Genomic DNA, 24,467 nt, shown 5'->3' on the forward strand with positions numbered 1-24,467 from the left:
TTAAAGAAAAAATACAGAAAACTCACTAAAATTATTAGTCATGACATCAGATGGGACCATGTCCCTAAATTTGGGGTTTGCAAAGATTTTAGCAACAGCACAAAGCATTTAGATGTAGTAGCAACAACAAAAACCCCCAAAAGAATTCAAAACCAAAAACAGAGAGTCTGGAATGTCTCTCTCTGGCAGGGCCTGCCCATGTTGCATGGTGCGATCCCACTGCAGCGTTGGCTCTGAAAACATAAAGTGGGCACTCTGCACTGCATATGCTGACAGTCACAGTGCAACCGAACAACTCCTGTAATCATTTGGCTCACATTCAGGCTGTGTGTTATACCTTGTGGGGTTTTTATTGTACATACGAAGTCTTCTGTTCTTATGGAAATGAAACTGTTTTGTCATGCAGAGCAAAGGCTTGTAATTTTTCTCCTACTGTTATCCTGGAGCATCAAAGTATTGAATTAGCCCACCTCTGATTATATTGTACTTGATTCTGGTTTTGTTTCTGAGAGAGAGAGAAGAGATAGAGAGAGAGAGAGAGAGAGAGAGAGAGAGAGAGAGAGAGAGTATAGCCCTGGCTGTTCTGGAACTCACTTGGTAGACCAGGCTGGCCTTGAACTCACAGAAATCGACCTGCCTCTGCCTCCACAGTGCTGGGATTAAAGGTGTGCACCCCCACCCCAATCCCACAGAATGTCTGGCTTTTTAAAATGCTGTTTGGTGTGCTGACTTGAGTTTCATTTTAAAATCTTCAATTAGTTTTGTCTTAGGGTCACAATAGAATTTGAACCATTTTTGAAATAGCCCCAAACATCAATCATCTGTTTTGTACTCGATATTTATGTAAAGCAGGTTCTGAGCATTGACAATTATAAAATCAAACTACCCATCAACTCTAAAATGCATTGATAACCCTCTGTATTCTGCAGCATCAACTAGTCAGCCAAGATTTAGTTCTTTATGTAATTACAAACAAGTGTATGCATCAGTATGCAAATTTAGATTTCTCTTTCATAAATGGTGAGATTATAGGTATATCAAGGAATTGTTTTAAAATAAATTTCTTTCGTATTTCTAATCTGTGTTTGATTTGTAGACCTACTTGATCCACCTAAATACCAGGGGTAAAATAAACATTTTCTTGCAGGTGAAAAGGAGTTGCCAGGTGTAAGTGGACACAGCTTTGTGACGACACACAGTCTTGGAGAGTAGACCTGGGGCAAGATGGTAGTTCCTGGAGAGCTCCTCAGCAGTGACTTCTAAACCTGTGCAAACCTCTCCAAATCTATCCTGGACCTTCTGATGTCTCCCAACTCTCCAACCCTCTCTTACAGTTTCCTTTCTTTCTTCCTTCCTTCCTTTCTTTCTTTTATTATTAATTTATTCTCTCATGTATTACTTCCCAACCACAGCTCCCTCCCTCTTCTCCTCCCAGTTCTTCCCCTCATCCCCATCCACTTCTCCATTTCCCTTCAGAAAAGGGCAGGCCTCCCAGGGATAACATGACATATCACGTTGCAATAAGACTAGGCAGCTCCCCTAATATTGAGGATGGACAAGGTGACCCAGTAGGAGGAAAAGCATCCCAAAAGCAGGCAAAATGTCAGAAACAGCCCCTGTGCTGTCTTCCAGTTTCTTATTCCTATCTATCTGGACATACACCTTCCCAAGAGGGCCAAGCCTGTAAGCCTAGTGGGAATGAAGTCTGGCATGGTACAAGATGGCAACTCTGTCTTCTGTCTTCCTTTGGCGACTGTAAAGCAGAGAACATGGCTCTGGTCTCATGCTGGGCAAGAGTCCACTTCAGTGTCTCCACCACTGATGATGTCTCAAGGTACCTTATGATTTCTTAAGAGCAAGAAACCCATCCAATAATAACCCACTTTCTTTGGAAGTCAAGACCATCTGAGCTTGTACAGAGTGCTTGTTGTTTCTGTTGACAATAGTTCGATTCTCCTCAGAGAAGCAATAATCCTGATGCCAGTCCCTCAAGGAAATAGGAAGTGCTGCCTCTAACAGCTTCACTCTGATGTGAAATCCTTTATTGTCCAAATAAAGATGGAGCAGCTTCAGGACATGACACAGAATGTTTCCAGGGCTTAGCCAAAGAATAAAGTTCTAGTCCCTTCTGGGAACCTTGAGAGCTGATGGGGGAAATGGGGGGGAATAAAAAGAAGTACTAAAAAGTACCAGAGTGGCCAGAGAGGAGTTCTGAGCTGTTACTTTCTCTGCTGTTTAATTCATGCACACTCACATATGGAGTGTGAGAGCTACAAGGTAGCTACCAGCAACTTCTATAATCACACTCTATTAACTCGGAGTCATACAGCTGAAGCATCCATTTCTCTACCACATACCTGCAGACTGGGTGGACATCAGCTGATCAAGGCTGGGCTCTGCTGAATTGGAGTCTGGGCTGCAGCCTAAATCCTGATATCCTATACATGTCTCTCACCTTTTGTGCGCCAGCAGCTTCTTGAGACATGTCATCCCATTGATAAAGAGTGAGAAAGCAAGAGAAAGGGCTCCACCATAAAAACACAGTTTAACACACCCCTCATGACTCTATGGACACTTCAAAGGCTAGAATAGTTCCTGTAGCTAACCACGTTCAAAGCGAATCAAGCTCCCGAACTCAATACCATCAGGATAGACAAATATACTCCACTTCTAGTGGGAGCAAGTTGAAAGTTCTATGGTAGCCCATACACAGAGAGGAGTGAAGGACTGCAGATAATCTGCCCTTGGCCATAGGGGGTGGGGAAGGGCAAGGAGAGAGTGGCAAAGGAAATAGTGTTTTTAGGTACTTGTTTTTATATCATACACTTCATCATAGTCTTTGGACTAATTCTCATAAGAGCCTTATATTGTGGATGGAAAGCTGATGTCCATATGGGGAAGCTGCCATGCCACCAGTACAGTATTTATCCCTGCTTTTAATGGATTCCAAAATGGTGCCACCAGATCTAGAGCCCGAGTCAGCAACTGCTAGTGCCATGTCCCGAGCAATCGCCTCGCCAGCAAGGACCACACAGGACATTCGGATCCTTCTGCAGTAAAGCTTTTAATGCGTCTTGAGAGGAGAGCTTACCAGAGCGGAGACCCCGAGCCAAGAATCCCGTCCCCTAATAAAGGCTGGCAGCCGCCACCTGGGATGTGTCACCCTATGATTGGCTGCAGCTCATCAGGCCATATGACGCCACGGAATAGGCAGAGATCAAGGAATGGAAAATTACCCAGCGCCTGCGCGCATTAACTTGTTTACATTCAGTGCCTGCTGGATGCAGGCGCCATCATTGTAATGGAGAATGCAGGGACGGCTCCCTACATCTCCCCCTTTTTTTATTAATTAATAATAAGGCTTCATATTTTTACAAGCAAATAGGTCACCCAAATGTTGAGGGATAGAGGCAGAGGTTGTACCTTCCCAATCAAACATTAAGACTGTGTACAAGAGTCGCCATCAGGCTGTTAGCTTGACCCGAAGTGCTCTCGACCTGTCCTCTGCCGTTTTTCTGGGAAAGGGAGACTAGGGCAGGCAACCCTTATGCAGGACAACATGCCTCCCAGAGAAGCCTGCATACTGGGCAACTCTCTGTGCGATGCCTTGCTCGACATCCCTCATGGGCTGCTCAAGCCAGACACTCTACCCTGTGCAATGAGCCTAGGCTCCGGGTGTGCAAGAGCTGTCTGGCCGGCGGCCTATTGCTTAAGCATAGTTAGCCAAATATCAGTGGAAGCCCCTTGTTCCAAAGCTACAAGCGCTTGGGCGATAACCACCTTGTCTCTTAGTTTGAGCCCTGAGCCTACAGACCAGCCAGAGAAGCAACACCAATCCGCAGCAAACGGCTGCACCAAACAATCCCACCCCCACACATTCCTTAAAATAGGAGACAGCTGAAGCAATCCATGATGACAATCCCTCCGTCAAGGACAGGTCAAGGTGCATGGAGTTAATCTGGATAATAGGGCTCTCAACTCCCGGGGAGAGGGTGGAGTTCCGACTTTTGAGGGTCCGGAGGGGCTCTTCGAGCGAGTCTTTCCGGGATCCACAGGGGATTCTCTTCATCCTGTGGAAAAACACATATAGCTCCCCTGGATCTTATGAGAATAGGATCCGGGCCTCTCCAAAGACCAGTTAAGATATCTTTCCATTTTACCATTTCCTTTGGCCTTTTAGGTTCTGAGGTGTGACGCTTGGCCGCAGTATGGCCCTGAGCGTCAATGTTTAGAAAATTAAGGGTAAAGAGTGCCATGGATATTGCAACTCTTGGCACCGAGGGTAAGGATGCTCCCATTCCCTCCTTTTGTTTGGTTTTCCCCTGTCAAAGACTGGGAAAGCCATCTGCAGTTTTCTCCACTCCTCTAATGGTAAAAAGGAGTCGGTACCAAATTTTTGTTGTAACTCATATAATGGGGGTGCTGATGGAAGTACACCCGCTGGATTAACAGGCGGTGGCCTCATATTTGTTTTCACTTTTGGCAGCCGATCTAAAATCTCAGAGTCTGAGTTGCTCAGCTCCAAGGCCTCTAGTTTCACCGTAGGGTAGAGGCTAGGTTTTGAGTCTTTATTTCTCTTAAATTTACCAGGGTGTGACCGGTTATTCCCTATTTTCTCTCCCCCTTTTTTTGTATCCTGGGGAGGGCCTTTTTCCTTAGACATGTCCTTCCTTTTTTGAGCTCCTAATCTCTCATCTCGTTCGGTTTCTGATATATTATCCTGTACCTCTTTAAGTGTTTTTTGACTCTCTGCTACCATGGGATGGCAAGCCTCAATCTCTAGACAGTTTTTAATTAGGTCTCTCTGTTTTGAAGAGCCCATTATGCTGGAGGCTACCTGGGGTAAGCTTGGTCGCGAACTGGAACACCAGCCACGGTAGGCATAATATAAGACCAATGTAATAAAGACTAGAATTAAGGCTTTTACTGATCCATCCCATAGTGGTGACAAATTAAAAGCAAAGTCAAAAAAGAAGGTGTCAGAATAAAGCATACCTCTCCGAACTTACCACCCTGCAGTTCTGAATCCGCCCCGTCCGAGGGGTCTCCGCAGTGCCGGCGATATTAACAAGTTCCCGGGTTTCGGCACCAGATGTCCCGCACAATCGCCTCGCCAGCAAGGACCACACAGGACATTCGGATCCTTCTGCAGTAAAGCTTTTAATGCGTCTTGGGAGGAGAGCATAAGCTTACCAGAGCGGAGACCCCGAGCCAAGAATCCCGTCCCCTAATAAAGGCTGGCAGCCGCCGCCTGGGACGTGTCACCCTATGATTGGCTGCAGCTCATCAGGCCATATGACGCCACGGAATAGGCAGAGATCAAGGAATGGAAAATTACCCAGCGCCTGCGCGCATTAACTTGTTTACATTCAGTGCCTGCTGGATGCAGGTGCCATCATTGTAATGGAGAATGCAGGGACAGCTCCCTACAGTGCCATGCTCTTATCTTTCTTAGCTACTCATGGCTACTGAGGAAGAAAAGAAGTGACTGACTACATTGTAATCTTTTCAGGCTTCTTCCAAGGGCCACTAAAAGGGACAATATGCTTGAGGCAATAATTGCAATCCAGTGGTCTATGGTCTTCATTATTGGGCTGTAGTTTTGCTATTTGCTTATCCCCCAAGTTCTTTTAGGCATTTAAACTAGTAGTAGGGTGTATGATTCATATTATACCACCCTGAAGACCATGCTGTAATAAAACCAGGAACCATTTTCAAGAGCAATATGAAGAGCTTGGGTTTATATATGTTTGAAGTGCTTTCTCACTTGTATCTTAGCGTGTGCTCACACAGAAGGTAAATATGCTATAAGGTGATACTGGAGACAAGTTGTGGATCACTTAGCATGGAATTTTAGATTAACAAGAAAGTTCTTACAAAGAACACAACAGAACACAAGGGTTTGAGTCTGATATTAGATCAGCTGGTACTGAGTAAATATTTGCCAGTGGATGAATTCACTAGGGTTTTCTACCTGCATTGAGTAGCTATATGGCACTGTGTGTGCAAATGCTTGAACCTTGAACCTTGAACCTTAGGATTCTTTGAAACCACAAATACTCCTCCACTCAGAGAAAAGCATCACCCCTGAGGGTGACCCCGCCCTGCCCTTTACCCCTTCTGGAAGTCATGATAGTGTCTCCTGCTCTGTTTGTTCCTTCACAGCATGACCCCCTTCTGAGCACAGAACAGCTCTGTGAGGTAAGGGAGGCCCTGTCATAGTGCCCCAGGCATCAGTCCTCGGGAGATCAGCCTCAGCATTTCAATTCTAAAGCAGAGAACTTGTGGCTCCACACTAAAGGTTCATTCACAAAATGTGCACTCCTTAGTTGACTCCCCAGTTCTTTGGTAATGTCATGGCAAGAATCAAAATACCAGGAGACAAGATGTCAAAAAGGGTTTCAGAGGCCAAACTCATACATTCCCAACCTGTGCTGAATTATAAGAATCCATGCTGTTAGCATCACTTACAGGGGAGTAAGGCATCCTTCTGTCAAACAGCAATTCTCCCCGAGCAGCAGCATGATGGCGCTGAAGAAATGTACCCTAGCCGGTTCCCATGTTTGTGTGTTAGCACCCGAATTCCAAATCCATGGGTGCTTTCAGGATGTCAGTATTACAAAACTCCAGGTGACACACTCACATAGAATGTGGAGGCTCCACAAAGCTCAGCTCCAGAGTATGAACAAGGCTCCAGGGCAACTCCAAGAATAAATAGCAACTGGTAGCTGGTAGCAAATTGGGCAAGTACCTCATCAAGTGTCCACTGAAGTGACCTTGGGCATGTCACTGAATTTCTTGCCATTTCAGCTCACACTACACAGTTTGTCAGTTCTAGGACATGGTTCCAAAATTGTCTGAGACTGCCCATTGGGAAGCATGGGCCATTTGGGCCTTCCCTTTGAATCTGGGTTTCATATCAGCATGGCTTGTAACCATGGTGCAGATGCTAAGTTTAAAAATCCAAGACATTTTAGTACCTGGCTCTTGGGATGCTCACTCTTGGGACTCTGATACTGTGATGAAACCCAGGTAGTCCTTGGAGAGGCTCCAATGAGACAGCCAGTACCACACAGCCAGAGAAGTGAGCCATACTGGAAGTTCATTCTCCAGCCCCCCAATCTAATTGCTTCGCTTTACCCTTGTGCAGCAGATGAACCTTCCCCACGGCACACTTCTCATATTACAAATCCATGAGGTAATTAAAGGAGTGGGTATCAGAAACACAGTGAGGGGAAGCCCTTATGTTGTAGTCATAGTACTCTGGCAATCCGGTGGGAGAGGCCACGGATAGTGAGCACTCTCAGTAAACCAGAGTCAAATCAGCTTTACTTTGTATTATTCCAAGGTGCACAAGCAGCAAAGCCCCTCATGCCAAGTCAGCAGCTGGCCTGTGTTCAGAGGAGAGGAGGTAGCCTCGACAGACACAGACCAGAGGAGACAGGTGGAGGAAGGGAGCTCAAAGAAGGGGCCAACAGAATGATGCAGTTTATCAAGGCTCGGGGCTAAAAGTGACCCTGTGAGGTTGTCTGAGACCCTTCCTCTAGACAGATACATGAAGAATATTGATTTCATTTTTAAAGTTCTATGAGAAACCGCATAACAAATTTCAGTGTTTAGCAGTGAGCGTGAGTTATTCAGCATTCGCTGTCAGGAAATTATAAACCAAGTCCCTCTGGTTTCCTCTTTGGCCTATATTTTTGGGTTATGTTGGCAGATAAATTAGGGAACAAATTAGAATGTCTAAAGGGAAAGCAATTTAGTGGAGTTGGCTAGGAAAGAGAATCCAAGCAAAGAGGGAGCCAGAGGGACAGGCGGGTGCCAGAGGTTGGGAGAGAGAAAGGGACCAAGCTACCTGCATATGCCAAACATCCTTCGATGCAGTACATGTGGCCCAGAGTGTTTCCATCCTTGCATGGTGCCATTTCTTATCTTTTAAGAAGTACTTTTCCTACTTTATAAACAGTAGATACATGATCATCCCTGTTTCAATTTGGTGGTGGAGATTCATAAACGACTTGGCTCTTCAAGGCGCAGATACCAGCAAAGCAATATTTCTGAGCCAAGTTCAGTGGCAGGCACTTTCTCTTTTATCACACAGTTCTGTAATGGCAGGGAACTGCTCTTCACTTTTCCACTACACAGAAGCCACTAAGAAGCTGAGGAGAGATGGGCAGAGCTGGATATATGGTAGAAATGAAAGACAGCGACACAGCTGGTGCCATTTGGTGCCATTGTCACCATATTAGTAGCATAAGACATTAAAACACTAGTCAAATCATTAAAATAGAGAAGATGTGTATCCTGGGGACATTAGGTTACACCCCCCTCCGCCTCCCTCCCCCCCCACCCCCATCCAGCCATGCCTGGATGCAATCCTACCCTTCCTTTACCAGCCTGCACCAATAATGCATCCCGGAGTTGAAGCTGAAATTGTCAATGCAACCCAAGTTGTTAACTGGCCAATGAGTATGAAGAAAATGCCCTGTGATGACTAAATCAAGCAAAGTATATAATAAATAGCCCAAATGTCAGGAAGGGCCTCACCATAGCAGGAGCTCTTGTTTTTTCCAAGTACCTAGCAGTCAGACTTCTCTGAGAAGAAAAGGACACTAAAGGGAGAAGTCCTGACCAAACATTCCCTTTACTCTCACTGCTCAAGCTTCAGACACTCATCCCTCATCCCTCCAATCATGAACACAGTGGTGCATATTTGTGAAGGATCTCAGGAGGTCAGGGCGGATAAGGAATGCAAGTTTGTGAAATGAATAGCTAATTGTTCCCCAAAGCTCAGCAAGTAGCAAGTGGCAAAGTTGACTCTCTGGGGAACCTGTTTTGTCTCTGAGAACATGGCCCATCGAAGGGCATTGGAAAAGACCATCTTCAACATCGATTTTGTAAAACAGCTACAGTTGGTGCTGGCGGGGACTTACGTAGTTGAGCTGTGATCAGCCATATATCCTGATGCGGGGTTTTGAAAATACAGCTGCTGTTTGTAGCCAAGCTTGCTTGTTATCTCAGGGAGCACAGCACTCATCCCAGAGGGTAAAAACTGCCGATTTACAAGGGAATATTTGTGAACTGCTCTTATCCAGTGTCAGGAAGGGGGACCATGAGAAAAGCATGGAGCAGGCAGTGTTAGAGTCCTTGAGTCCAGGGCCCTGAACAGTAGAACCAGCTCCGGATCCCCATGAACAATGATTAACCAAGTGTGATGCTCCTGGTGGCTACATAGTGCTACTTAAATATTTTGCTTTTATATTGTCATGTCCTGACTTAAGGCTGTTGGAAAGAAATGCCTGCTTCCCTGGACCACATTTCCTCAGTGTATCCAATTCCACAGCTTTGCCTCCCTCTCTCACCCACCATCTACCCCACAGATCATTGGCTAAATACCGAAACACTACAGTTGAGTTTGTAAAAAGTAGTGATCAGATAGGTGGGCCTATAGTATCTTTCCTAACTATGTTCAAAGAACAATTTGTTACCATATGTAAGTACCACAGTGTTGGCATGTCTTGTGTGGTTCTAATACACATTGTATCTGTAGATTTCATGGTAGGGCATAGGTTACAAGGTTAACCTGTTTGTAGCTTTATTAATTTTTGGATTGCAATTTTCTGTTAAAGGGATAGCAGAAACAGGTACCACCATGGGAGAGGGATAGGACAGGGGTCCCGTGGCAGAAAGATAACGTTCTTTCCATGCTCAGGGTGTTCCAGCTATGGGTCTGAGACAACAAAGCTACACAACCCACCTAGTCCACAATCCTCTAAGCCTGTCTAGGCACATTTCATGTACCCTTGTAGGGCATTACATCCCATGTGCTTTGGCTTTATCAACACCACCTCAGAATCAAGCAAGAAGTTTCTCAGCCACACAAATCAGTCATAAAAACCACAAGCATAGCCGGGCATTGGTGGTGCACGCCTTTAATCCCAGCACTCAGGAGGCAGAGGCAGGCAGATCTCTGTGAGTTGGAGGCCAGCCTGGTCTACAGAGCCAGTTCCAGGACAGGCTCCAAAGCAATATAGAGAAACTTGTCTTGAAAAACCAAAACAAACAAAACAAAACAAAAAACCCACAAGTGTGGAGTCATTTATTAGGTGAACTGTCCCTTCCTGTCTTCAGCCTAATTTCTGGTGTTAGTAGTACTTGCCACACCAGTGGTTCTTAGACAGTAGACACATACCCAATAGACACACACTGAATGTTCATTCTCTCCTCTTCCCTGCTTTGAATGTACAAGGGATGAGAGGAGACAGACTGCTGGAGGCTAAGCAGGGGTTACTGGGCAAATACCCTGAGCTATTTTCTTCCCTCCAAACCATAGTGGCAGGAGCCCTTGGCTACATTCTCAGGGAAGCTAGCTCCTTGCAACCCTCTGGATACATAGAAGGTCATAGGTAAGGCTAGGTCAGGGAAAACTGAGTTTTCATGGGTGGTCAAGACTTAGATTCCCAGACTTCTCTGCCAAGCTCTTCCCAGGGTCCTCTCCCTTGCCAGGGGATACATTTTCAACTTCCTTCCCATGGATGCACTCTCCAGCTCACAGGCCTGTCTCACAAGCAGCATGTGGGTGACAGTTTAGGCATCAGGTCACAGGCTTAGAGGTCATTCTGGACCTGTGTAGGTTAAACAGTGAACTACAGCCACAGTATCGAGAAGTAGATTTGAGTGAGGGTAGGCAGCATTTATGTTTTATTAAATCACTTATAACAGAATGAACTTACTATGATGCCAAGCAAGAGGCAGAATGATGAAACATTTCCAGAAAGCTCGTCTCCCTGGGAGCATCACTATAGGTAAAACTTACCTGTGAGCCACAACACTTCCTTGTCAAAATCTGAATTTGTCTGTCTTGTTTTGTCTTTTTAATATTGATTGATTGACTGATTCTTAGTGTGACTGCATGTGTATACAAGTATCATATGTGCATCTGGTTCATGTGCATTTAGGAAATGGCATCAGATCCTATGGAACTGTGGAATGGAGCTATAGATGATTGTCAGCAACCATGTGAATGCTGGCAACTGAACTGTTTAGTCTGAACTAGACTAAAGTGCTCTTAACCATGGAACCATCTCCTAGACCCTCTGTCATATTGCTTGTTGCATAGCTGCCATCCAATAAAACAAGACACTTACTTAGTATTTTCTATGGATTCTGAATGCACCCCAGGTTATATACATATGAAAGTAGACCATGTCTGGAGCGGCATATCAACCATAGCCTAAGTGGTCAGGAAGTCACAAACTGTAGCCAAACAAGTGGATTCAAAACTTGGCAGAAAAGGGAAATGGTGACTTGCTGTATAGCCAGATTTCTGCAATCATAGGACAAAGACAGGTACAGACATAGCAGAGAGCACAGGCATGCCTCTCTTCTCCATGGCCTCACACCACTGTATGCTTTGGGCATTTGGCCCAATTGCAAGACTTCACAGGGCAGTCCATTCTGCTCACCTGTGCATTTGAAAGGGAGTAGGTGTGGAGGCGGGGTTTGTAATTACAACATACTGTATTATTATGAATTAAAGCACTATCCAATTAGTGAAGCGTGTATTTAAATGACTTGTTTATGATACATAATTGATTGTGTTTTCTGTACACAACTTTTCCAAGTCATGGTAAAAGTTCCCAGGCCTCAGAAGACAACTGAACTTCTCTGGCACTTGGCAACCTTGCCATCTGTGATTCTGGAGCTCGTGTCACCAAGAGCGTGTCTGTCCTTACAACTCTCAGACCTTCCTTTCAAAGCAAGAATCGATGTTTTCTGGGAGGCTGGGAAAGTGTTTCATTGCCAACTCGGAAGGGAACAACGACGACAGAGTAAATAGCAGGAGCCTGCCCTCCAAGAGTTAATAGAGCAGAAAGGAGCTGCTTGTTGGAGAAGCAGAGGAGCAAGGGCTAAGGGCAAGTTCTCTGCCCCAGCCTGGGCCTCCAGCCATAGCTTCAGGCAGGACTGAACACCTGGGAGCTCTGCTCACCTGCTTCCTATCATGAGCTCACTGACAGCCTACGCCACTCACATGTTTGCAGCAAGACAGCTGAACAGGCCAAAAAAAAAAAAAAAAAAAACCTGGACAAATTCAATCTATGGGGGAGGGGTGTACCTTACTCATCGGTAAGCCTGCCATATGAAGGACCACAGTCTAGGTGGATTAAAAATATAAATGTGTTCTCTGTCAATTCTGGTGACTGGAAGAGTAAGATCAAAGTATCATCAGGGATGGATTCTTCCAAGGCTTTTTGTCTTAACTTGTAAGTTGTCGTCTTCTCCTTGCATCCTCACATGGCTTTCCCTGCATGTGTACCCTTGTCTTAATCCCTTTTAGAAGGATCCAAGTCACATTAGATTGAGACCTAACCTCATGACCTGCTTTTAAAGTAACTACAGAATTTGGGATTAGGACTTCAATATAGGCATTTTACGTGTGATTCCTCCATACATGGATTGTGCCCAGAGCCCTCTCTACACAGCACTGTAACTTCTGCTCACCCCATGAATTTCTCACCCGGGGAATCTGGCTGTGTATCATGTGGAATATGAACAGCAATTAAATGGGAAAGAAGATGGAGAGAAGGTCCAGCTCAGCTGCGTGGCCATGGAGAGAGATGGTTGTTTTCCCACTTACCGGAGCATGTTCACCATCAGCCCTGGAAAAGGATCTCACTTCTTTTTTTAATTTAAATTCTTTAATTGCCACTCATATTTACATATCCACCCTCCCCATTCCCTCACCCTCCCATGTTCCCCACCAACCAGCTCCTCCCCAGGGACAGTGAGGCCCTCCACCAGGGACCTTCAAAGTCTGTCATATCATTTGGGGGAGGGCCCAGGTCCTCCTTGCTGTATCTGGGTTGCAACAGTATCCCTCCATAGGGAATGGGCTCCAAAAGTCCATTTGTGCTCTAGGGTTGAAGACTGGCTTCACTGTTAGAGGTCCTATAGACAGTCTTGGCCTCCTAGCTGGCACCCACATTCAGAGAGCTTGGTTTGGTCCAATGCTGTTTCCCCAGCTTTATGACTAGGGTCTCTATGCTCTCATTACGTCAGGTCCACTGTTTCTGCAGGTCTCTCCAGCCCTGTCTTGGCTCCTTTGCTCAGCCCTCCTCCCTTTCCACAACTGAATTCCAGTAGTATGATTCAGTGCTTAGCTGTGGGTGCCTGTTTCTGCTTCGAACAGCTACTGCATGAAGGCTGTAGGAATGGTAACCAAGGTAGACATCAATCTCATTATAGGGGAAGGGCATCAGTGGCATTTTCTCCACCACTGTTTGGATTCTTAGTTGGGGTCATTCCTGTGGATCCCCTAACATTTCCCCTGTGCCAGACCTCTCTCCATACCTGTACTGTCTCCCTCTATCAAGGCATCTCCTTTCTTGCCCTCCTCTATTCCTCCCCTGTCTCAGTCCTCTTGTTCTCCTCCCCCTCCCCTTCTTCCCTTCCCACCTCTTTCCTCTCCACCCATGCCCATGCTCCCACTTTGCTCAGGGGTTCTTGTCGCCCTTCCCTTCTTCAATTGACTAGAAGGATCTCACTTCTTAAGTTTACTTTACCAGCTAGCTACCTCCCTCCCCCTTCCCTCCCTCCTCTCTTCTTCCCTCCCCGTAACTTCCCTCCCTCCTGTCTTCTTCCCTCCCTCCCTGTCTCCCTCCACCCCTCCACTCCCTCTCTCACTTGCTTTATGTATATGTGTGCATTAGCATCATGGCATACCTGTGCTGTGGATAACTCTTCTGTCCTGACACCTTGTGGGATTCTGGGATTGAACTCAGTCCTCTTCAGGTTTGCACACAAATGTGTTTGCCCACTGAGCCATCTTGTCAGCCCAATTCAGCAAATATTTTAGAATTAGCAACTGTATCGGGCAATCATAGAGGTTATCCTCTCACAGCCACTCAAGAAAAAAGGGTCCAGGTAGGTGACTGGAATCCCCTGACACCTAACACTGCTCATTGGCCGCCCAGAGACACTTGTCGAAGAATAGCAAAGCAGTTAGCTGACCTAGAGGGAAAAGTACTTCCTGACTACAAATGACTTTAGCTAGGGCAACCTGATACAGTCTCTCCTCTCCACACCTCCCATCTTTTGCTCCCCTTTCCTCCTTTCCTTCTGTGCAATATAATACAAAAGAAAAATACAGAGAGAAGCTGAGAATCCGCAAAGGGCAGAGAAAGAGAAGACTTAGGAAGAAGAGTTTCTGAACCACACCAGATTAAAGTCTCATTCTGATCCTATTGCCCAAGGCTTTTTGTTTGTTCATTCAATTATTACTATTGTATTATTACTATTTTATTATTATTATTACTACTACTACTGGTGGTGGTGGTGGTGATACTAAAGATCCAGCTCAGAGCTTTATATAGTGCTCTGCTTGCAGAGTGCCCAACAAATGCTCTACAGTCAGGCTGCTTCTCTGGCTTCTGACTCAAGGTGGGCTCAGGAACACCTTCCAGATCCAGCTTCCCTGGGCAGCACCTACACTAGGGTTGGAATTCTGAGGTTCTGAGAGATTAAGTCCCTCAAATAGTTTGTTTGAGCCAATCCAGATGTATACCTTACTTTTGCAATGGAACAAAGGAAACCTTTAAAGCAGTGCCAGCCAGTTGAAATATAATGAAAACCACAAAGGTAATTTTTAATTTTATAGTAGCCACATTAAAAATATAAAAGAAGCCAGTGAGATTAACTTTGGTTATATTTTATTTTTTCAACTTCTAAATATTATTTCAATGTGTAATCAGCCTAGATTGTTTAATGAGATATTTATTTATTATTTATTTTACATCTTGGCTGCAGTTTTCCTTGCCTTCTCTCGTCCTAGTCCCTCCCCCTCCCTAACCTCTGTTTCCACCCCCCCACCCACTCCTCCTCTGTTTCTGTTCAGGAAAGGGCAGGTCTCCCATGAATATCAACATGCCATTTCAAGTTTCAGCAAGAGTAAACACTCCCCATGTATTCAGGCTGGGCAAGGGAACCCAGTATGAGGAGTAGGGTCCCAAAAGTCAGTAAAATTCAGAGACAGCCCCTGCTCCCACTGTTAGGAGTCCCACAAGAAGATTGAGCTACACAACTATAACATACATGCAGAATGCATAGGTCAGTCTCATGCAGGCTACCTGGTTGTCAGTTCAATCTCTGTGAGCCCCTATGAGCCCAGGTTAGTTGATTCTGTGCATTTTTTGGTGGTGTCCTTGACCCCTCTGGCTCCTGAACATTTATGTCCCAAATATAAGTGCATCCACATTTGTAAAAGAAACCTTACTAAAGCTTAAATAACCCATTGAACCCCACACAATACTAGGGGGTTTTGTGTGTGGGAGACTTCAACATCCCACTTTCCCTGCTGGACAGGTCATCCAAACAGAAACTAAACAGAGAAATAATGGAACTAACAGGCATTATGACTCAAATGGACCTACATAACAAACATCTACAGAACATTTCACCCAAATACAAAAGAATATACCTTCTTCTCAGCACCTCATGGCATCTTCTCCAAAATCGAGCAATTACTTGGCCACAAAGGAAGTTTCAACAGAGGTTAAAAACAGAAAAAAATGAAAGTAACCCCGTGTATCTTAGCAGACTACAATGGATGAAAACTGGATTTCAACAACAACAGAAAGCCTACAAACTCATGGAAATTGAACAACTGTCTATGGAGTTACCACTGGGTTGTTACGATAAATCTTTCCGCCAAAAGCCACTGAGCCCCACCGCCACACGTGTGCTTTACACCAGCTGCCCACCCAAGTTAGGGCCCAAATGAATACACAGAAACTTGTATTAGGTTCAAATGCTGCTTGGCCAATGACTAGGATTTCTCATCTGTTATCTCAGTCTTAACTATCATAAATCTATATATTTTATAAGACTTATCTTATGGGACGCCTTATTGGTGCCCCTCCTTGTCGGTGGATCACATTGCTCCGCTGGAGGAAGAGCAGAGGGGAAAAAGGGACACTTACTATTTCTCCTTGCTCAAATATGAGTCTCCATGCTATGTTACTTCCGGCCTGGATCACCACTTCTCTACTACATTTCCCAGAATCCTCTTTGACTTCTAGTCCTGTCTAACTTGCTGTTTCATTGGCCAAACAGAACTTTATTAAACAATCCATAAGATAAACATACACAGAAGTGCTTCTCCCATCACTGGGTCAAGGAAGAAATAACGAAATTGAGATTTAAAAGGCTCCAATATCTGAGGACATCCCATACATACAGGACTACTTATGTTTAATTTTGTGCTCAATAACCTAGGGACTACTATATTAGATGTGCACCCTAAGAGCCCATCTCAGTAAGTGCCCCCAGTCCCACCAAGCACAAAACTAACATTTCTATCCCAAGCTCATTTTCACTTACTATATAAACTGATTGTTTGTATTTTTCTAGCATACTAACATTTTATTACCTTGAAGCATAAGGCTATGTTTACCTGATAGAGCAACCTTTGCAACCTTCACAATTTAGATTGGGAAGTAAGTGGGAGAAGAGAATGATGTGCCACCCCCAGAAGAGTACCACTTATTCAGCAATAGATAAATTTACCCAGGTTGGATCATAGAGGAAGCACAACCGTGAAAGCTCACAATAGTGCCCAGGGCTAGGCCCGGCAAAGTCACTCGAGTTACTGTGTCTACTTATTGGGATGGCTGCTGCAGATTAGGCATTGTTATCTACCTGCTGCTGGACACTGAGGCCACCAGGGGATATGACTTGATGGAAGTATTCATTCAGTAGCTGGTGCAGTCAAAATTTAAACAAGATTCTATGCAATTGCAAGTTCGATGCTTTGTACAGCATTCCAAAGTTCATGGGATCTGGGTTTCAACATGACTGATCTTAGAAAATAAAACAGAGGTATCATGGGAAGTCATTGTTCTTGCTGCTGTTTTATTTATTTATTTACGGATGATCCAGGTTCAGCCTCAAGTGAATGGCATGGGAAAGCTCTCCTTTCACTGAGCAAATGTGACCCATCCCTGGGAGAAACCCAGGTACCTTTGCCTTTCCAGTCATCTGAAAAGCTGGGGTGTAGTGACAAGCCAGTTCGGAGCTTACTGCCAGAAGCACCAAGTAGGAAACCTGACAGTGGTGTAAGATGAAAAAAGATGACCTCGGGCATGTAGGGTGTCTTAGAATACTCTGCTCTGTCAAGCTCTATTTAAAAATGCAAGTTTGCCCTTAGTTTACCTGGCTGTCTGCCGGATGATCTTTCTTTCTCTCCAGACTCAGGAAATGCTCCCACCACACTCCAGCCCAGCCTTTCTGATCTCTAGGATGAGCTGAACGGCTCACCTGTGTGGGTCGGAGTTTAATTACACTCATCAAGTGAGGGATTTGGGAAGCTTTAATTTAAAGCTGGTGTCAAAGGCTTTTAAACTATTTTAAATTTTCTGAGGCAACCAGGCGCAACACACATCTTTTCTAAATTACAGAGTAAATGTGTAGACGTTGGAGGCACAGAGGGCCCGAGGATCAGAATGGATCCCAAAAGATAGGATAGATTCCAGGCACCGAGAAGAGCTCAGAGCACACCTATCATTATTGTTAATGGGGCCTGGGTGTTCAGAGGCACATAGCACAATGCAAATTTGGCTCTTGGAATTCAGTTCCTCATTGCTCCCTGCCCACTCAGTAGCTCTGAGCCCTGGTGAAATGTGTGTCAAGTTCTTCAAAACAATTATTGCTGCTGGAGGAAAAATGATCAGTGAAATACTCCAAATTTAACACCTCCTTAGAGCTGGAAATGAATTCTAGAAATGTTTTCATTCTGTTTAGTATGAATGCACAGACATCTCAGCTGCCATGTGAAAAATGGGAGAAAGATTTTAACAGATGATAATGAGTTTAGAAAGAAGCGTGCAAGGTCTAAAGGGCAGTGATACCCTGAGCTCTTGCCATCTTGGGCAACTATTTAACATGACTCAAAAGATGTGTATGCCAGTAGTTTATGTTAGAATTTAAATAATAATACAAGTTACCTGTAAGAGCGGCTGGCCATCCTATCAGATGAGATTGAAGTTTTTTTGGAGACCACTGTGGACTGACTCCATTGTTTGCTAGATAGGGAGACGACCTGGAAAAAGACCCCCCAGACAGGCCTGAAAATACCCTACAAAGAACATCTCATTGACCATGAGAGATAGAACTAGAAAATTCAGAGAGGCACGGGATAAACTGTTAAGAGATCTATTTTTCTGCTGTGTGATAAACACAAGACCAAAAGCAACTTGTGAAGGAACAGGTTTGCCTCATCTTCTAGGTTACAATCCATCATTTAGGAAAGCAGAAGCTTGAAACAGAAACCACTGAGAAATGCTACATATTTACTCCCTGTCTCAATCAAGTTCAGCTACCTTACACAGCCCAGACCCACCTCCTAGGGATGGTACCTCCCACAGTGGGCTGGGTCCTCCTCCATCAATTAGCAATCAAGAAAATGCCCTCATAGACATGTCCATAGACCAGCATGATGGAGGCAATTCTTCAAGTGAAGTTCCCTCTTGCCAGTTGATAAATAGATTAGCCATCATCCAGTCCATTACGTCTTAGTTTTAGCTGAAGTCCCAGAGACTGAGAGAAATCAGTTAGAAGTCTCCAAGTCCCCAAATGTATATAAAATATAAAATATAGAGGGTGACTTCCCTCTTTCCAATTGCACAAAGAAAGAAGAGCTTTGAATGAAGTATTTGAAGACATTGGTCTTTGTTGCTTAGAAAAGATAGGTTAGATCACACCTGAAAATGTCCATCTGCTACATCAGCCTGAGTGGTAGAGTGCAGAGAGCATCATGAAGGCTGATGACAGAGACAACAGTAGAAGGTAGGCGGGGGTGGGGGGGAGTGAACTAGATAATAAACTGTTAGAATCACCTTGTGGTGGCTAAACTTGGTTGTCAAGTTGATACACCAGGAAAGAAGGATCCTCCATGCAGGAACTGCCTCCATCATATTGATCTAGCGGCATGTCTGACGGGTAATTTTCTTGATCCCTTACTGATATATGGTCCATTCCACTATGGGTGGTACCACTCCTAGACTAGTGGACTGGGGTTGTATAAGAAAGCACAGTGAGTAAGCCACAGAGAGCAAGCCAACAAGCAGTGTTTTTCTATGGCTTCTACTTTGGTTCCTTTCTTCTGCCCTGACTTTCCTCAGTGATAGGTTTAGATCTTGGAGTTAGAAGATGAAACAAAGCCTTGCCTCAACAAGTTGCTTTCGTCATGGTGTTTATCAACTAAAAGAAAGCATATGGATAACTGGAGGAGAGAAGAGATCCAACAGAGCCTAAGGAGTGCTGAATGTCAGGGAACAGAGAATGTACTACCCAGAAACGAAGTGATTGATTCTTGGACCCATAGTTTCTGGTGGTAGCATGGGCTACGCCATGCAGATATGTTGGTCATCCCTCACTTCTCCTTACACCATTTCCAAGCTCTGAAGGATCTAGCAGCAGCCTGATGATCAACAAAAGTAGGTCGAGGACAAGTAGTGGGGAGAGAGGGAAAAAACAACCATTTTCTTTTCTGTATAGTTCACATCCAAGTTGGGAGGGGAGAGAACAATTAATTTTAATTGAATTTCAAGTTGTAAATTTTGCAACAGACTAGCAGACTTTACATACTTAAAATATACTTTGTATAACTTGCTATCCACATGGGATTTGCCTGGGTTTTTTCCAAGAGGTGGGGAAAATGGTCCACAGTAAGAAAGAACAATATTGTCTGGCACCCCACTGTCTCAGTCTTGCTCTATGCCAGCCACAAACACATCGTGGATGCAATGTCCTAGCAATGGTGATTTTGCTGCCCTCTAGTATGGATGTACTATGATCCATTCCCCATTCAGCCATATCACTGCGGTGCCTGTCCCTGGTTGCAAAGCTGAGAAAGTTCTGGAAGTGTGTTGCTTCTCTCCCATCTCTGGAACTTTGGCTGTCCATCATTGCTTCTAGGCTGTTCATTTAAGCCAAACATGTTCTCTGAAGACAGGAACTCGCTTCACTTCATTTATCAGGAAAGAAGCCTAGAGAAGTTAAGAAAATTGTTCTTTTATTGCAAATGAGAAAAACAAAGGCAGAGCTGTTGAAATAGCTCAGCTGATAAAAATACCTACAGCCAAGCCTAAAGACCCAAGTCTCATCCCTAAGACCCACTTGATGAGAGAAGAAAACTGACTCCCCAAAAGTTATCCTGCGATCCCCCCACACAATTAAGCAAATAAATAGATGTAATTTTAAAAAGTTAAAAGCAGAAACAAAAAGAAGGAAAAGAGAGAGGGAAGGTAGTTAAGACACTGCAGAGGAGAGGGAAGATTTATTAATTACTGTATTTAAAAATACCAGCCATTAGTTTTTGTATTTATAACTGCATCTACACTTTACATACTTAAAATATACTTTGTATAACTTGCTATCAATAAAATAACATTGTCTTCAATATATCTTTCTTCCGGGAACATTTTTCTTCCTGTAAGGTGACAAGAATGACTACGAGAAGGTCTAGCCTTATGACTTATTGGCCAACCTCAGCAAAACTGAAAAGATTCTTCACAGTCATTGCAGTAAAAACCACAGGTTGGATATCATTGATCTGATTTAAACCACAATGTCCAGTATGGACCTAATGACCGTAATTCTCAAAGTCCCTAGGACTGAGGAGAAAGATCTACTCCATGTTAAACATAGAGTGTAGATGGGAAAGAGCTGCTGTGACTTGAAGAGAGGGACCTGGGCAACTGACAGATGCAAACAGCAAATGTCCACCCTGGGCATCCAGCCAGGGAATTAGAAAAGCTAATACAATTTACATTTTTTAAAATTTCTAAACCAAAAGTTTGTGTAGATCCAATATAATTCCATTGATGTGTCCCTCTTTCTAACACTATATTAATCAGTATTAATATGGTGAATTTAGGATTGATGTATGAATTTGCCCTGCCCTCTTGGGTAAATTATTTGCTAGAAATAAACACATGTAAACAATATCATTTTCTGTACATGACAGCAAATGATCAGCCTTGTTTTATAAGTATTGGTCAAGAAAATCATGTGCGCTCTAATTTGTTCTGACACTAGAGAAAACTCTATTTTGATAAATTCCAGATTCAGGATTACAAAGTGTTGCTCCCCTCATGCCTAGTGACACAACATTTACAGAAAGCTGCCAATAGATGCAAATGTTTCCTTCAGAACTTTCTGGAGTCCTGTCAACCTATCAAAATTAATTCCAAGAGTATAAAGAGCCTAATAGGACTTGTGAAAGTGACATAGTTGTTAATTTGTCTGACAAGAGATCAAAAGCATAAACAGAATGATTAATGTGAAGTTTGTGTTTTTTCTTCTGTTTGTTTACTTGTACAAGAAAAAAGAAACCTTTTTCCCAAAGAAAGGATAGCTACATTTTTAAAACCCTGGATCCCTGCTGGTCCTAACTTTGAAGCTTCTATGGGGTAGGTAAGAGTTGACTCATTCTAGAAGTGGACCATCCTAAGTCTCATCACCATCACCAGATACATGGAAAGTTGAACATGTGTCAAGAAGTGGCACAGGGGCTCGGATACAGCACAGGGCTCCCAGAACTCTCCACATGTGCTTTGTGGGATTTAACTGAAGCTGGTGTCCATGTTCTGCATCGCCTAAATTGACGTAAAACCAGCAGGCATCTGCAGGGCTGGAGGAGAGTGCCCGGATTAGACACGGTAGACAGTGCTTTGTGTCACCAAGAGCACAGGAATTCGTTGATGTTATTTTAAAGGGATTTTCAGCTAATCTTTGTATTCACACAAACTTCCTGAGAAAGATGGGTTTCTCTAACTTTACCAATGAGAGGCCTTGGATAGTGTGTGGCTTCCTTATGGTTATTAGTCTAATAACAGAACTAGACTGGATCCAATTTTATCTTTTACCAGCCCTTATAGACTTCTGGCCCAGGGCCAAACATTCAATGAAGGCCCCTCTGTAAGTTAATAAACTTCTACACATCCACCCATCTATCATCTATCCATGTATCCGACAACTTTGCCCCAGTTGCCCTCATGTCCCATAGAAGAAGAGAATAACTTCACTCTAAGAGGGATGAGAGTTACACAGGAACACGGTAAAGGCCCCGATCTTAACTCTGTGATCATGCTTTCAGGAAATACTACTACCCCAGGTGTGAGTCTCAAAGAGTGTCACAGCCAACATGGGACAACAGCTGGAAGGATGGGGGTGCTCTGCACAGAAGGAAGGCTTTGTGCTAGCTCAATGTGGAAACTCTGAGTGAGGACTTTCAAATGAATTTCCTATCATTTATCTTTTTATCAAAAGGTTTAATCACTTTCCGCTCTCTTGACACTAAGGAATAATGAACTGATTCTAACCCTACCGATACAATGCACAATAGAAACAGTGGGCAGACTATTTGGCCTTTGAAATGAATGTTTTTATTGTATAAACATCACTAAAAACACACACACACACACACACACACACACACACACACACACACACACACACACAGCTAAAGAAATGTTTAAAGAAGAAAATCAATCCCTCTAATCCCATGCACTGCTACTCTGTCCCTCTGATGCCTGTTGGTCTGTTACTTGCCCAGATGAGATTTATGTGAAGTAATATTAGATGTCATCTCAGAGTTTCAAGAAGCTGAATACATTTTGACATATGATGGACCTGTGGTTTTTGGAGAAGAAAGAAGCCCCTTCATGAGTTTCCACTTCATCTGTAGAATATAAAATGTACTCAGAAACAGTGTTTTCTGAGCAGTTGGGTTGCTTAAGCCTTATTCTGGAAACAGTTTTTAAAAAAAGCCACTGTGCATCCCTTGAGGGCAAAGTCTATATCATGTACCTTGATGCCTCCATTAGCGTACTTCTTTAAACAAAGAGCCCTTATGTGATGGCAGCTGTGTTAAATAACAAAAGCAGCCTGAAACCCGAGCCATTGGGTGAGGTGTGGGTAGTTCCTTCTTGTTCCCCTGGCCTGGCACTGAAACCTTGTCTTCAAAAGCAATTCTGGCTTTTTCGGCCTTCCATTTCTGCCCTCTTCCCCAGGTCAAAGCCATTGACCTCATGTTTCTTCATATTTCTTCACCATTAAAGGGAGAGTTCTTTGCAGCCCTTCAATCATTTCATCCCATGGAAGGCTTATCTCTGATGCTGCCACTTACACTGCAAACCTCTTCTCTAACTGTACCATGAGAGTGCACTTAGGTGCTTGCAAGTAAGTGAAAAGGTTTAGGAGTAGGTAGATGATCCTTAAAGCACCATGCAGCCTGCTACTCCATGCATGAGCTCAGAGCCTGGTAAGTAGGCAGAATCCTAGGCTTCAAACTGCAACAGCCCTGAATCAGGATGACAGAGCACCAAGACTTCCACCTGGTGCTGATGTTGTTGATTGGAGACCACACCTTGAAGACTACTGTCCAGGAACTATTGAATGAATTCACCCTCCTGGTGAATCCTGCCCAGAATCTAGCAGGAACAGAAGAGACAGTTTGTTTTCGATTATCCTGCTCTCAGAGCATCCAGGAAGGCAGCCATTTCTCAGCTCCATTCCTCCCCATCACCCACTTCTTTCCTTCCTTAGCATCTTCTCCTTCTTCTACACGTATAATTGTCTGTCACATAGGATTCCATTTATCTGTTTCAGTATATTCTTTCATAAAGATGACAGTTGTGCAACTCTGAAGCCATGTTTTAGGAAATCATATTGGTAGAGTATCACATTATTCACAAAACAGGAGTTAATATGAACCCTGGGTGGGGAAATCCATCAAGAGTTGCATAATTCCAAGACTAGCAGAGGTTCTTGGAAACAGTTCCCATGCTCCCCACATGCCAGGCCACACAAATGCCTACCATCCCTTTTTAGGGTTTGTGGTCAATACATCTATTGTTTGCATCTATCAAAGTGTTAAATAGTATTTTGGTGACTGTTTTGCTAATATTATAACATCAGCAAATATAATTTATTATGCCTCAAATGTCTGTAGGGCATCATCTTCTGAAAGATCCCAAACGGGCCTGCTCACACAAAGGCCAATGAAAATCTACTCCAAATTGTGTTTCTCTGCAAGGGAAGTTGATGTGGTACAATGCCAAAACAAAGCCTGCCCACTCTCTCCCATCCCCTGTTAATGTAGGGAGAGGTTCTGCAAAATATTAAAGATAATGCTAAGAAAATAAAAAGCTACTTTATAGAAAAAGACAACACAGTAATTATAGATTTATGCTCTTCCAGAACACATCCAACTTTGTAGTTACTGCTATGGGAAAATTTGTCTTGAATTATGCAGTCTTCAGAAAAGCCTTCCTTATGTAAAATATGACCCCATGTCTATGGGAAGATTCTATCCCCCGCGTCCTGGAAATCTGAAATATTCTCTGATGTGTTCAATGTGATTTTTCTACTTGGCTAGAGAACCCATCCCACCACAGGGGAGCAGCTCT

Source organism: Cricetulus griseus, chromosome 2, assembly GCF_003668045.3.
Source record: "Cricetulus griseus strain 17A/GY chromosome 2, alternate assembly CriGri-PICRH-1.0, whole genome shotgun sequence".
Classification (NCBI taxonomy): Eukaryota; Metazoa; Chordata; class Mammalia; order Rodentia; family Cricetidae; genus Cricetulus; species Cricetulus griseus.